This window comes from Marmota flaviventris, chromosome 18 (assembly GCF_047511675.1).
Source record: "Marmota flaviventris isolate mMarFla1 chromosome 18, mMarFla1.hap1, whole genome shotgun sequence".
In the NCBI taxonomy this organism is placed as follows: domain Eukaryota; kingdom Metazoa; phylum Chordata; class Mammalia; order Rodentia; family Sciuridae; genus Marmota; species Marmota flaviventris.
In genome coordinates, this window is record NC_092515.1 from 37,046,519 (window position 1) to 37,060,526 (window position 14,008).

The window sequence follows — 14,008 nt, forward strand, 5'->3', positions numbered from 1 at the left end:
GGGTCCGGGATGGCACCTCGAACCCACGTGATTTCTCGGCAGCGGCCGCGGTTCCAAGCACTGGCCCGCTGCGCCCGGCGTCTGCTTTCAGTTTCGCACGGAGCGTGGACGAGCCGGCAGCGCAGCGGTGAGTGCAGGGGCCGCGGGACCCCGGCCGGTGCGCGGGGCGCCTGGCGATTCGGGGTTACGGTTCTGCAGGGAGGAGAGGGCAAGAGCGGATGCCAGCGATCTGGGGATGGGGATGTGCCCATGCCGATGGCCAAGTGGTGTCCGGTGGCAGATGGACAGATGGGGTGTCGGTGGCTCTGCGCTGGGCAGCTTGGGGGATGGCAGGTCGGGGTCGCCACTTGTAGGGGACATGGTCTGTGGCTGTGCAGACCCCCTCCCGGGGCTACACCTGTTGCCTCCCTCTGTTGCTATTTTTTTCTTTCAAACTTTTCATTGCTGAATGAAAAGTTAGAGGTCACATTGTTCCTGATGCACGATTCATACTTCGGAGCCTAAAAAGCGAAACAACTTTTCATTGAGGAAAATCACAAACGTAAATAAGAGTAGGAGGAAGAGGACTAGGTGGGGCCATATGGATTTGCTGGTTTTAATGTATGGAAGCCCCCCTGGATCCACTGCTCATGGTCAAGGGTCACCAACCCTAGATGGGGGCTTTCATATCTATCACCCCTTATTTGGAAACAAATGGCAGACATCATAGCATTTCAACGGAAATATTTGAGCATGTACTAAAAGAGAAGGAGTCTTTAAACATGGACGCAATGCCATCAGTGTACACACCGGGGTCTTAACAATTCCTTAGGGTCAGGTCTCCACTATTTCTAATGACCATTTTAACTCAGAAGTGATAGGGACTGCATGGCTGTCGTTTTTGTTACTTGCTTTTCCATGTGGTCTTCAACTACTTTCTCACTCAGAAAGCCAGGGCCTGGAGTTCACTGGGGTGGCCATTTACCAAGGTAAAAAGGCCCCACCCCCTTTCCGTGCTGTTTGCATGGGTTTCATAAGTTGGGATTTTTACATTTTCTTTTTTAAAGATTGGGCGTTCTGGAGGTGTAAAAAGCAGTTTGAAACCTGGAAGTTCCTAGCCTCTAAAAAAAACTGGGGAGAAGATGGAGTGGACCCCAATCAGTACCGGGAACTTCATCTCCCTCTGAATGGATTTCCTTCTCTTTAGGGGAGAAATAAGCCCGGAAATGCACTAGGTTTCGGCTGGACTGTGTCGTCCAGTGGCCCTGAGTTTGACCCCATACCACTAACTAACTAACCAACTAACTAGGCTTGGTTTCGTGGCAGAGAGCACAGGGGAAGGCCGGCTGATGGCATGGAAGAGAGCATGAATGCCCCTACAGCATGCTGTCCACCAGACTACTGTTCTGTAGCCCGGATGGGCCATTCGTTATATCTACCCGCCCTCCCTACAGAAACAGCACCAGGTGGCAGGCACCTGGCCTGGCAGGCTGACTAAGGATCTCAGAACCTTGCATTTTATCTCTTGGAAGCTTGGTTTCTCATCTGTGAAATGGGCCTAATAGATCCTTCAAAGTTAGCTCCATGGATTGAATGAGGAAGGTACGCCCAGTTCTTGGTCAATTTTAAAGTACTGTAAAAGGCTCTGGAGTCCTTCTTGAGGGCAGACCAGCAGAGGGGTAGGGAGTTTCACATTATGGTGAATCTCCTTCCTGGACTCCCAAGGTGTCCATGTCTGCAGAGCCAGGTCAAGCCCTGAGGAGAGTCTAGAAAAGCTTCCTAGTGTGTCTTCTCTCATCTGTTGTGGCTTGAGTTGTGTCTGCTAAGAGAGATGTGTTGAAGTCCCGGCCCCCAGGACCTCAGGATGTGGCCTTATTTGGAAATGTGGTTATTGTAGATATAACCAGTTGAAATGAGGCTATACTAGAGTAAGTTGGCCTTAAGCCAATATGACTAGTATCCTGGTAAGAGAGAAGATCAGAGTGTTAAGCCCCACAGGTGGTGGCAAGATAGCCATGTGGGGAGAAAGAGATTGCCAAGAATTTCTGGCAGCCACCAGAAGTTGGAAGAGGCATGGAAGGATCCTTCTCTAGAACCTTCAGAAGGAGCCTGACCCTGTCCACACCCATATTTCAGACTCCTAGCTTCCAGAACTGTGAGAGAACAAATTACTTCTGTTCCTTTTTCTTTTTTCTCTTTGGCACTGGGGATTGAACAGTGATGTTCTACCACTGAGCTATGTCCTCATTTTGTTTTCTTTTTTTAAATTGGAGATGGGGGGGGTCTCACTAAATTGCTGAGGGTCCTGCTAAACTGTCAAGGCTGGCCTTGAGCTTGGCGATCCTCCAGCCTCAGCCTCCTGAATCCCTGGATTACAAGTGTGCAACCCTGCACCCAGCTCGGCTTCTGTAGTTTGGATCCACTCTCTTGGTGGCACCTTGTCACCACCTCTAAAGCATCACCTCGCAGCTCCTCTCTACCTACCACATGCAGTTGGACAGACACTGGAAATCTTTTGGCGTCTGTGGGTGTAGCTCATGGGAGGAGTGATTGCCTGGTAAACCTGAAGCCCAGGGTTCTATCCCCAGTACTGAAAAAAGCAAGAACAGAAAACTCTGCAGGTGGTCTGAGAATGTAAGCTGCTGTCTTTCTTTGTCGGATCTTTTTTTGTTTGTTTGTTTGTTTGTTTTTTGAGTGTTGGTTGGGGAACTAAAGCCTATCGAAGTGACTGGAGTCTACAGGATGATTTGAAAGAGAATAGTTCGGGAAAACTGATGATCGTGTCTGCTAACGCAGCTGGCTAGAGAAGGGAGACTCTTTAGACCACATGGCAAATCATTAGATGCACCAAAACCTGGCAGAAGTGGTGAAGAAGGCAACATTGGCTATTCACAGGACATGTTACCCGCAAAATAAGCAAGGTTGTGTACCCCACGTGCTGTCTGGGGTCTCCTGGGTCCTTGAGAGCTGGGAATAGTTGGCATGACCCTCATTCAGCTCTTCAAGGAAGCCCTCAGTGTTCCCAGGCTTTCTGTGTTTCTGGAGGCTGGGGATGGAGTTAACCAGTTCTCCTGGCCACGTCTGACCCCAGGCTCCTCTTCTGCTGTCACCAGCCTCTCATCCTGGTTCACTGTGGCGTGAAACCAGCCACTTTCCTAGGGAAGGGAGACGTGCAGCCAGGGAAAGCACAAGTGCACTCAGCAATTTAGTGGGGCCCTAAGCAGTTCAGTGAGACCCTGTCTCTAAATAAAATATTAAAAAAGGGCTGGGGACATGGCTCTGTGGTTAAGCACCCCTGGGTTTAAACCCCAATACCAAAATAAATAAATAATATGGGATTGCATGTTTAAGGAATATTAAATCTATGATGTCGCTTAACTTAAAAAAAATCAATAGCTAATATTTGTATAGTAAAAATGAAAAATGTACAGAAGGATATAATTAAAAATATGCTTCCTTCCCTCCCCTGTCTCCCAGCCACTCAGTTACCCTCTCTGAAGGCAGAGGGTGGTATCCATTTCTTAAGTCTTCTTCCAAAGATGCTCTGAGTGGACCTTAAACACACACACACACACACACAGAAACATGTGCATACATATACACATATATACATAACACATATGCATACCCATAGATTTCCCCAATTCTCATAAATGGCAGTATGGAGTGTCTGCTTTTTTTCCCTCTTAATTCGATTTGGAAATCTTTCTATAGCAAACAAAATCCTGCATCTTCTGTTGCTATTCCAAACAGTGTTGTGATCAATATCGTTGGTCAAACTTCATTTTTCCATATGTGGGAGTCAATCTTGAAGAAAATCCAGGAGCAGGTTTGGGACTTTGAGGGCATGTGCAGTTTGAACTTGGGTGACTGACCAATTACCCTCCTTGAGTATAGTGCTAATTTTCCCTCCCACCAGCTCCGTGTGAGGGCACCTGCAGCCACACCTTCCTAGTATGGATGTTATCAAACTCTTCCATATTTGCAAATCTAGTAGATGAATCATGGTGATTTTTCTCACATCTCTTCTCCGAAACTGGGGTTTCTGCACTCTTGCTGGTGGCTGGGGTCTGCATAAGCTGCAGGCCTCTGCAGCCGTGAAATGTGTTGCACTCGTAACGGGAGGTTCTGCTCCCCACTGTTGCCCCAAACCCCAGCAGCTCACTGCCGACAACTTTTTTCTGGGTCAGTGCTTTCTTTGTGAGTTCGAAGAATGAAGTTCACAGGTGGGGATGACTCAGTGTAAGAGTGGGATTTGTTCAAGTGTGAATAAAAAAGAGCTCTGGCCCAACGAGAGGGGAACCAAGAAGAGTCACCTTCTGAGTGTGCTAATCTTGGGTTTTGTAAAGCACTTGGGTCAGAACTATTGTTCCACATTTATGCTAATTAGAGTTTGGAAAAGTACCAGTGCTATCGGTCACAAGTTACGCTAATTAGGGTTTGGGAAAGTACTAACGTTATTGGTGAACTCCTAAGTCAAACCTTTCATCAGGTCTGCCCCACTTCTGTGTCCTTGCTGCTCCTCTGCAATCACAGCTTCCCAGGAGCTTGAGGTGGGCAGACTGAGCGGACTGTGCGTGCTCGGGGTTCAGAGCTGCAGCGCTGCCTGGAGTGGGCTTCTGTAGCAGGTGTCTGCGCTGCGCCCAGGCCTGGCCGCAGGTCATCTTTTAAACGTGTAAGGGCCATCTGTCTTCCCTTTTCCATAAATTGTCGGTTCTTGTCCTTGCCCACTTTTCTATTGGGTTGTTGAGCTCTGCAAGTTCTTTGTATATGAAAGAAATTAGCTCTTAGTCTACAGTGGCATTATCCTATGGTTTTAAAAGGTGGCATGGGGGCTGGGATTGTCGCCCAGTGGTAGAGCACTTGCCTAACATGTGTGAGGCACTGAGTTCGATTCTCAGCACTGCATATAAATAAATAAAATAAAGGTCCATTGACAACTAAAATAATAATAATAATAATAATAATAATAATAATAATAATAATAGGTGGCATGGCTGTCCACAGAATGGCTGAATGTATCCCTCATTGTTAGACACTTAGATTTGGTCTCATTTTCTTCCTCTGCATGTGGAATATTTTGTTTTATGTAAAAAAACCAATAAGATATATGATGTTTTAATTCTTCCAATTGTGCTTAGCAGGAAAGGGAGGGGAGCAAGGAGGAAGGGAAAACACCGAGAGTGTTTGGGGTGGGGAGGGCCTGGGTGCAAGGTGGTCGGCAGGGACCAGAACATGGGGGGGAGGCCATTTTGCATGGAGTCTGTGCCTGGGGCTGGGGGTCTTATGTGCTCACAAAAGGAAGGGGGAGAAGGAAGGAGGGGAGCCGTCAAGCCACCCAGGAGAGGACTCCAGAAAACTTCTTGGGTGTAGGATGACGGTGCCTGCTGCTCCAGGTGAGGTGGGAACCGACAGCCCGACACCAGCTCTGGCTCCACCCTGCGCCCGGAATCCACCCCATTGTCCTCCAAGTTCCCACAACATGGCGGGCGCTGTTCGAGGCGGCGGGCTGGGCTGGGAGCACAGCAGGTGCCATTTGGTGGAGCCAAGGGCCGATGGGAGCAGGATAAACAAGTACACACAGATGTGCGACAGGGGTGCACGTCAGGTCGTGCTGACTGCGGGGCCAGGACACCCGGCAGGTGAGGGGCAGGGTGTGGTGCGCGTTTGGGATAGAGGCCAGCTGGGGCCTTCTGGTAAGGAACACTTGGGCCATGTGAGAGAAGACTCCGTGGGTGACACAGGGACCCTGAACCCTGAAGACAGAGGGAACCAGGCAGGATGGATGGGAAAAGGAGGAAGAGGGAGAGAAGAAAGTGGAGGAGGGAGGAAGGAGGAGGGAGAGGAGAAGGCCAGGCTCTGAAGTCTGCCTCCACGCTCACCTGCGCTTCCCGTGGGTGAACTGTGTGCCCTCATTTCACAAAGTGCCAGAGCAGGGACCCCGGCTGGAGGAGGCCATGTCATTACCCCACCCCAGGAGTTCCGGGGCCCTGGGGGAGGCCACAGCTTGACCTCTGAGCCATCTAAGGAGAGAAGAGCTGCCCCTGCTGACATCCATGTGCAGAGATGTCCTGGGGAATGTCCTGGAAGCCACAGCTCTGTTCCCATTCCAGACCATCTCCTCAGGCTCGAGGTGCGCTTCTCCGCGGGTGTGTGGACCTTTCTTTTTACAGCGACTAAGAACACTGGGGCAAGTCCTAAAGACTGGGTCAATGTATAAAGCTTCAGCAGCCAGGAATGACCGGATCCCAACACCCACCTCCTGCAGGGAGGGATGGAGCCTGGACCCCAAGCAGACCATCATCAGCTTTAGAGGGGCCCCTTCTGCTCTGGAGGTGAAACTGTAAGGCGCTGGGACCTTGGGAGCTGGTTCTGTGAGGCATTCAGATCTCATCGTAGCGTCTTGTTCTAAGTAAGGAACAGCTTGCAGTTTATGTGCCCCACCCAGGTTCTTGAAGATGTTTGGTACCTTTCTGGGCATCTGGATGTTCTCACTGGAATGTACAGGACAATGGAGGAGTCAAGGTGGCCTCAGGAGGTGCGTGGATGGGGCTTTGGACCGAACTGGAGTGGAAAGCTGTTCTCTTTTCAGTTCTTGTTAATGCTTCCTGATTAGTCAGGGAGAAAGTCTGAGACGGGTGGCAGGCGTCTGTGAAGCCTCTCACACCTACTGGCAACAGCGCCGGCTGCAGCGCCCTAGCAGTGTTTTGTTTTTTAGTTTTCCGTGGGCATCTTTTGGGGATTTACCCTTAGTTCATGGCAAAATGGTACTTTTACAAGTAAAGTCAGGGGCTGAGGTTGTGGCTCAGTGGTTAAGCGCTTGCCTAACGTGTGAGGCACTGGGTTTGACCCTCAGCACCACATAAAAATCACTTAATCAAATGATGGTGTTGTGTTCACCTACAACCCAAAAGAAAGATTTTAAAAGAAAAGAATAAATAAAGTTAAAAGTGAAATAGTTTCCAGAACAACTTTAAGGAAATGAGGTTCTGATTAAAATTTAAAAAAAAAAATTTTTTTTAGTTGTTGATAGACCTTTATTTATTTTATTTTACATGTGGTGCTGAGAATCGAACCCAGTGCCTCACCCGTGCTAGGCAAGTGCTCCACCACTGAGCCACAATCCCAACCCCATGATTGAAGTTGAAGGCACAGAGAGAGAGGGAGGAAGAAAAGAAAAAAGTCCTCAAGCATAGATAAGAGTCTTAAACTTTGTACACCTGTTCCTAAACGATGAGATCACTGGAAAATTTCATGCTTTATACCTCCATGGGAGAGATATTTGGCTATATCTTTAAGCAGAAAAATAATAAGACTATGCTGAAATGGTCATTTTGTTTTGTAAGACGCCATTGCATGGAGTTTCAATTAAGAGGCAGCCTGGCTCTTAAATCTGCACTTTGCTTCTTCCCTTTATGGAGCTGTTTCTTCCCTGCACCTTGGAGGACACCTCAGCCGGGGCAGGCTGGCCTGGGTGGCGGTGAGGGGGTGCCGGTGGGATGCGGCAGCCTGGGGCCACCTGTTCTGGGAACTCTGTGCATAGGAGCTGGTGGGTGAGAGTTGAGGCTGGGGGTGGCTTCACTGTGCCGTGTGCTGTGTACACATCCGTGTCTCCAGCCCTCACTGTGAGGTGCATGTAAAATCGTCACCCCATCAGCAGATGAGGAAACTGTGGCACAGGAGGTTAGGAAACCTGCCCAAGGTTGCACAGTGTCAAGTGTTGAAATCAGAATCTGAACCCAGGCCTCCTGACCTCAGAGGCTCTTGCCGACTCCACAGACCCCTGGGAATGCCGGGGGAGAAAGCACCACTTGACATACCTGCACACAAACCCTCCATGACCCAGCAAATCTGTTGGGGTAGTGGGACCCAGCCCCAAGGTTCCACGCCCACGTCTCTGAAGCCTTTCTTCTGCACCATGCGCCTGGTGCTGGTGGCCAGGTGGGAGAGTGTTCGGAGGGTCCATCCTGTAAGCTAAAAAGTTCCCCTTCTAACTCTACTTTCAAAAAAATGGACCCATCTTGGACTGCACAGGTCATGCGTGACCCAGTCCTCTTGCTAAAAAGCTAGGCTCTTGTCTGCAAGGCCGAAATCTCCTTTCTTTGCTGCTCCCAGTCCCACTTCTGTCCTCTCCCAGTGGTAGCGTTTGCTGTTCCTTCTAGAACTTTATCCAAGCCTTCACATCATAAAAACGATTCTTCTGTCGTGACTACCAAGCACTTTCAAGTACTTTACACATATTAACTCATTTAAGCCCTACAACAACCTCATATTACTCCTGCCTTATAGATGAGAACATCAAGGCCCAGGAGGCTACTGCAGGCTAAAGTCCAGGACAAGGGTGCCAGCCTCGGGTGGGGGGTTCTGGTGAGGGCCCTCTTCCGGGTTGCAGCCTGCCGACTCCTCACTGTGTCCTCACAGAGGGCTAGAGAGCATTCGGGGACTTTGATCAGGGCATGGATCCCATTCACCAGGACCCTACCCTGTCTCCTCCCCCAGCCCCACCACCCACCCTGGGAATCATCACCTTGGCAGTTCAACATATCAATTTGGGGGAAACACAGACATTCAGTGTGCAGGGCCCTGTGTTCCAGCTGTGTGGCCTCCATGTGACTTTCTGCCAAGAAGTTTAGTCATGGAGTCAGAGGGTGGACGGAAGTCGCTGACAGCATTTCTCTCACAGAGGAAAGCCAATTTCCAGGCTGTGAACCTAACCCTGGGGACCTGGGACTCCTGTCATTTACACCTTGAGCTTTCCCTGTCCCCTGCCTCAACTCCCGAGCCAGCACAAGATGCTTCCGGAACCCTCATACCAGCCCCCTTGTGTGTGGCGCTGCCGAGGGGATTTCCAAACCATGCTTTTATTTTCACTTTTGTGTGGAGGTGCTGAGCTCTTAGCTGCAAGAGAGGAGCTGGCAGAGCCACCGAGCTGGGGACTGACGTGCCAGGGAACAAAGGAGAGGCAGAGGCGGGCACCGCCCTTGGTCTCCATCTAGATAGGACAGTCTCAGCGATCTTGTCAACCCCAGGGCCTTTGGGCTGCTTCGAGAGCAGGAATCCTAGGGTCTGGTTTGCTGGAGAATTGGGACCCCAATGCAAAGGAACAAGGACAGTGGAGAACTGGCGTCACCCAGAATCTCTCACCTCAGGCTTGAGGCCCAGTGGACGCCCATGTTCCATCCCCAGAGACTGTGCTGCACTCAGTCTGTAATGAGGGGTGTTGGAATTTCACCCCATCCTGCAAATAAATGGAAAGTGCTCGGGTAGCTGGTGCAAATATCCACAAGAGACGCATCTCTGAGCTCAAGCAAAGGTGTGTTAACAGGGTGTCTGCCAGGCGCAGCAGGCAGCGTCACTTGAACAGAGGTTTTAGATCTTTTTTAACAGGGAAAAAGAACAAGCTTGAAATGACCTTGGTGCTGGTGGCTGGGTACCAACAGATTTTTCTATGTAGGGACCTTGCGGGGGAGGGGGGTGGTTCTGGGAGCAGAATATCTCAAGTTTCTTTTTCTTGGCAGTTTATAAGTTTCGGTTCTGAGTCCCAGAACCAAAATGGAGTTACTAATGTCCAGGGACCTAGCGGAAAGTGCAGACAGCCTGGGAGCCACGGGTTTGCAGGAGGAGTTTCCGGGGACTCCAAAACGAGCTGGTCAGGAGCCCTCTCCTTAGGCCTCGCCAGCGTCGGCTGCTTCCTGTGGGTGCTGGACCCTAGAGGCCAGGACTGCACAGGAGTGACAAGGACACCCTGGCTGCCTGCTGTGCCAGCCAGGTTAGGGCCTGTAATAGGGCTGCCCACTCCCAGTCCTGGAGGAGGGCACATGTGGACCCCAGGGAGCCCTTGGTGGGAAAGGTGAGTAGGAAGGGGACGGAGGAGGGAGGTGGACCTAGACATTAGGACATGGTTTGGGACCCAGAATTCTGGGTTTCCAATGTCAGGAAAAGAGAGGTCTTTTTGGATTTGGAGGAAGGACCTACAGGCCGGGGCTTGGGCCCAGGGTGCAGGGGTTCTCCCTGGACACCCCCTTATTACCCACAGCAGGCTGTTTGTTACCCCCAGCTCTGAGACACTAGCTGGTGACCTGAGCGGGTCCCTTGTCCAACAGGAGCCTCCCCTGTAAAGCACTGTCACCGACCGTGCATCTTAAGTCCTGCAGGGCCTGTCACTGTGAGGGACAGTAGGGATAGAGTTTTTAAAAAAAAAACAGCCACCAGCCCCCCACATCATGTGGCCCCACGGAAATGGGTGACTGTATCAGAGACGCCTCGCCTGCTCTTCTAGCTTCCTGGGTAAGGGAGGAAACCGAGGCTGGCACCTCTCGCAGGGTCCTCCCTGAAGGGGGGACGGTGCTGCCCACAGGAGCCCTGCGCCAGCTCTGGCCCGGTCTCTGCTCCTTGTCTGCGGCGACACCCTTTCTCTTCCACGGCCGGTGCCTGCAGCCTTTTTATTTCTGTCCCTTCCTTCCCACGGCTCGTCCTCCTCCTCTTCTCTTCTGCCATCTCCGCAGGGACACGGCTTCTTGACCTGTCCCTCGCGGACAGCCCAGGGAGCAGGGAGGCAGGCGAGGACCCCCATACAGGTGAGGAGACAGAGGTCCTATCTGTCCCCTGCCGCACAGCGTGGCCGGCCCAAAGCCCAAGCCTGGGGAGGCCAGAGGAAAAAAAGAGCCAGAGAAGCCGCAGGCTCCTGTCCCGAGCCTGAGTCATGTCCTCTTTCTTCCCTCCCTTCCTTCCTCGGCTGCTGCCCAGCTGGGGAGGCAGAGGAAACACCAACAATGATGCTAAGAATAGCCACGGCGTGGAGGCTTCTCCTGTGCCAGACGCCACGCAAAGGCTTCGCATGCCCGTCTCACAGCCACCTTGCCAGGTCCCCGTCACCAACACCTCGGACCCACCCCCTCCCCCAGCTGCTAACACTGGTGACCAAAGGGTCGCCCTTGGCTGATGGCCTCAGGTGTCTGGGTCGTTGAGGCTCCTCCCCACCCACAGGGCATGTCCCCAAGCTAACCTGATGGTGTGGTGTGACAGCCCAGAACCCCGGCCACTTGGGGACCCACCTATGAGCTCATCCACATTCCAGATCTCCCCAAGGTCAGGTGGGAGCAAGGCTTCTCCTAGACCACGCTTGATGAGCTTCTCCAGCGCTCAGCCCGCTTCCCTGACCCCCTCAGGGAGGGCTTCTGTAAGAACCCCCAACTTGGACTCTGCTTCTGTGGCCCAGAATATCCCCGTTTTACAGAGGAGGACACTGAGGAATCAAGAGGCCAAGGAGCCTTTCAAAGTCATGCAGCTGGTGATTAGCAGACGTGAGCCCAGGGCCCTGGTGCCAAGGCATTTGCTGTTGGCGGGGACCAGACCCAGAGGCAAGGCCATGCAGAGAGGCAAGACCTCCAACAGAGGAGAAAGGGGGAGGCTAAGGAATGAGACCCGGGATGGGAACTGAACTTGGCCTGCGGAGGTGGGTTGCAGGAGGACCCTCCTGAGGAGGCAGCAAAAGTTCAAGGCTGGGATGGGGAAAGAGAAGGGCTTGAGGCGTGAGCAGCATCTCTCAGGCAGGCCAGTAGGTACCCAAGGGGGCCAAGAGAGCCAAGGAACAGGGATGAGGGGACATTTGTTCCTTCACCCTGACCCTTTCCTGGTGCCCCGATGTGTCCCAGTTTGTGGAAGTCACAGAAACATGGCATGACTTTATTCTGGAGGAGACGGTGGGGTGCTGATAGGAGGTTTAGGCACAAATAAGACCCGACCAGAGCTGAGCCGGAGAGAAAGTGCTCATTTTGATTCAACAGCACGGGCATACAGGATCACATTCTAAGGATTCTCCTCCAAGGGAACACTTCCTCTTTTAGGTTTTTCATGCAAAGTATAAAGTCATAAACACGTACATTTATTTCTTCTTCACACAAGTGCAGCATATCCTACACCTGGTTCTGATCTTTGTTCTTTTTTCTATGTTCAGTTTGTCTTGGACACTGTTTATATCATCCCATATGCTCTGCCTCAATGCTTACATAGGATTCCTTGGTATGGTATGTAATAATTTAAGTATAACATGTCCTCTTTGGTGGATATTTAACTTTTTCTCCCATTTTTTTGCTATTATGAGCAAGGCCATATACCTCTGGGCATATGTCATTTTGTACATTCTGGATATCTGAAGGTTAAATGCCTGGATGTGGAATTGTTAGTTGTGGTTATATGGCACTCGCAATTTTGGGAGATGAGATACTGATTAACAGGTCCATTAGCAATGCATCAAGGTATCTACTAATTTACAAACTTGCAAATCTAACAGCTAGGAAATGGCATATCTTTTTAGTTCTAATATGTATTTCCTTCATGGTGTATAAGATGGAACATCTTTTTATACATTTAAGAGCCATTGGTATTTTCTTTCTGTAAACTTTATCCTCTTTACTATCAGGTCATTGGTCTTTTTATTATTGATTTGTAATAACTCTTAATATATTAAAAAAATGTGTCTTTGTGACATAACTAGCAGATATTTTTCAGTTTGTCACTTGTCATTTAATTTTATTTGTGAGTTTTTTTGGTACTACAAAAATTTTAATTTGTGTCTGATTGATTTCATCCAATTTTTCTTTTATGATTTCTGAGTTTTGCCCAGTGCTTGGCAAAAATCTTCTTGAGTTGTTTTTTTATTATTTCATTTTATGTATGTATTTATCTATTTATTTTGCTGTGCTAAGATCAAACTCAAGGCCTTACACATTATGCAAGTGCCTGATCACTGTGCTACACCTTTACCCCTGAAATTTGGGGAGAGGAAGGGTACTGGGGATTGAACTCAGGGGACCTCGACTGCTGAGCCCCATCCCCAGCCCTATTTTGTATTTTATTTAGAGACAGGGTCTCACTGAGTTGCTTAGCCCCTCACTCTTGCTGAGGCTGGCTTTGAACTCACAACCCTCCTGCCTCTGCCTCCTGAGTCAGCGCCACTGCGCCCGGTTGAAATTATTTTAAAATACTTTTTCCTATGTTTTGTTGAGAACTTAAGTACCTTTAATTTTTAGTTATAAAATATATATAACAATAGAAAAAATATAAATGTATAGCTTCGTGAATAGTTATAAATTGAACATGGTTTTTGATTACTTTCAGAGTTTAGCTTTTTACTTTGTAAATTCTGACCCCATGTAGGCTTTATTTTGATATAAATGTGAGATAAAAGTCCATCTTTATTTTTAAAAACACTTTTAAAATGTTCACAAAATTTAAAAAATGTTATCGTATGGCAAGGAAAAAAAGAAAAATCTTAGAAATAAACAACCTCCATTAAATTAAAAACAACCCTCCATTAAATGACTCAGTTTTTTACTGTCATGTGTGACTAATTACTGTCATGTGTAACTAATAAAATTAAATAAATAAATAAATACATAAAAATTCTCAAAAAGACTCAGTTTCAACTTATAATTATGATCTACTTAATAATATAAATGATCTACCTAATAATATAAATGCTTGATATAAATTTACGGAAATTAGGCCAAAGTATTTTATTACTTTTTAAAAGAAGAAGAAGACTAAAAATGACCTAAGCAATAAAGTTCATAAACTTAAACAACTAAATAAATAACAGGCAAAGTTACAAAAATAGAAAAAGGAAAATTCTAGCAGAATTAGTCAAGAGAAACAAAGGTTTAAGGAGATGGAAATGTTAACCATCCTGATTTAGGCATCACACATTATATACACATATTGAATCATCACACTATACCATGAACGTGTACAATTAAAAGCATCATACATTTTCAAAATTTGTTCTCTAAATATAAGAGAAAGCAACTGTTGACAAATCTAATAAAAAGACAAAGGAAAATAAACTGCATTAAATGTGAGAATATGGGGCTGGGGCTGTAGCTCAGGGGTAGAGTGCCTGCCTCACATGTCTGAAGCACTGGGTTTGATCCTCAGCACCACTTAAAAATAAATAAATAAAGATATAGTGTCCACCTACAACTAAAAAAAAATTATTTTAAAAAAATGTGAGGACACGAGGAGGTTGAAA

At 48.6% G+C, this 14,008-nt stretch overlaps 1 protein-coding gene across 5 annotated transcripts in view; it reads left to right on the forward strand.

The window, feature by feature from the left end:
- The first annotated feature begins 48 nt into the window (after positions 1 to 48).
- Nlrc5 (NLR family CARD domain containing 5) overlaps positions 49 to 14,008 on the forward strand; it is an 84,243-nt gene continuing 70,283 nt past the window's right edge. For 4 of the 5 annotated variants that reach the window (XM_027939032.2, XM_027939035.2, XM_071604671.1 and 1 more), the window contains exon 1: positions 49 to 127. The gene's annotated coding sequence lies outside the window, so the exon portion shown is untranslated. The remainder of the gene's footprint in view (positions 128 to 14,008) is intronic. The other variant, XM_027939033.2, reaches the window with a different exon arrangement.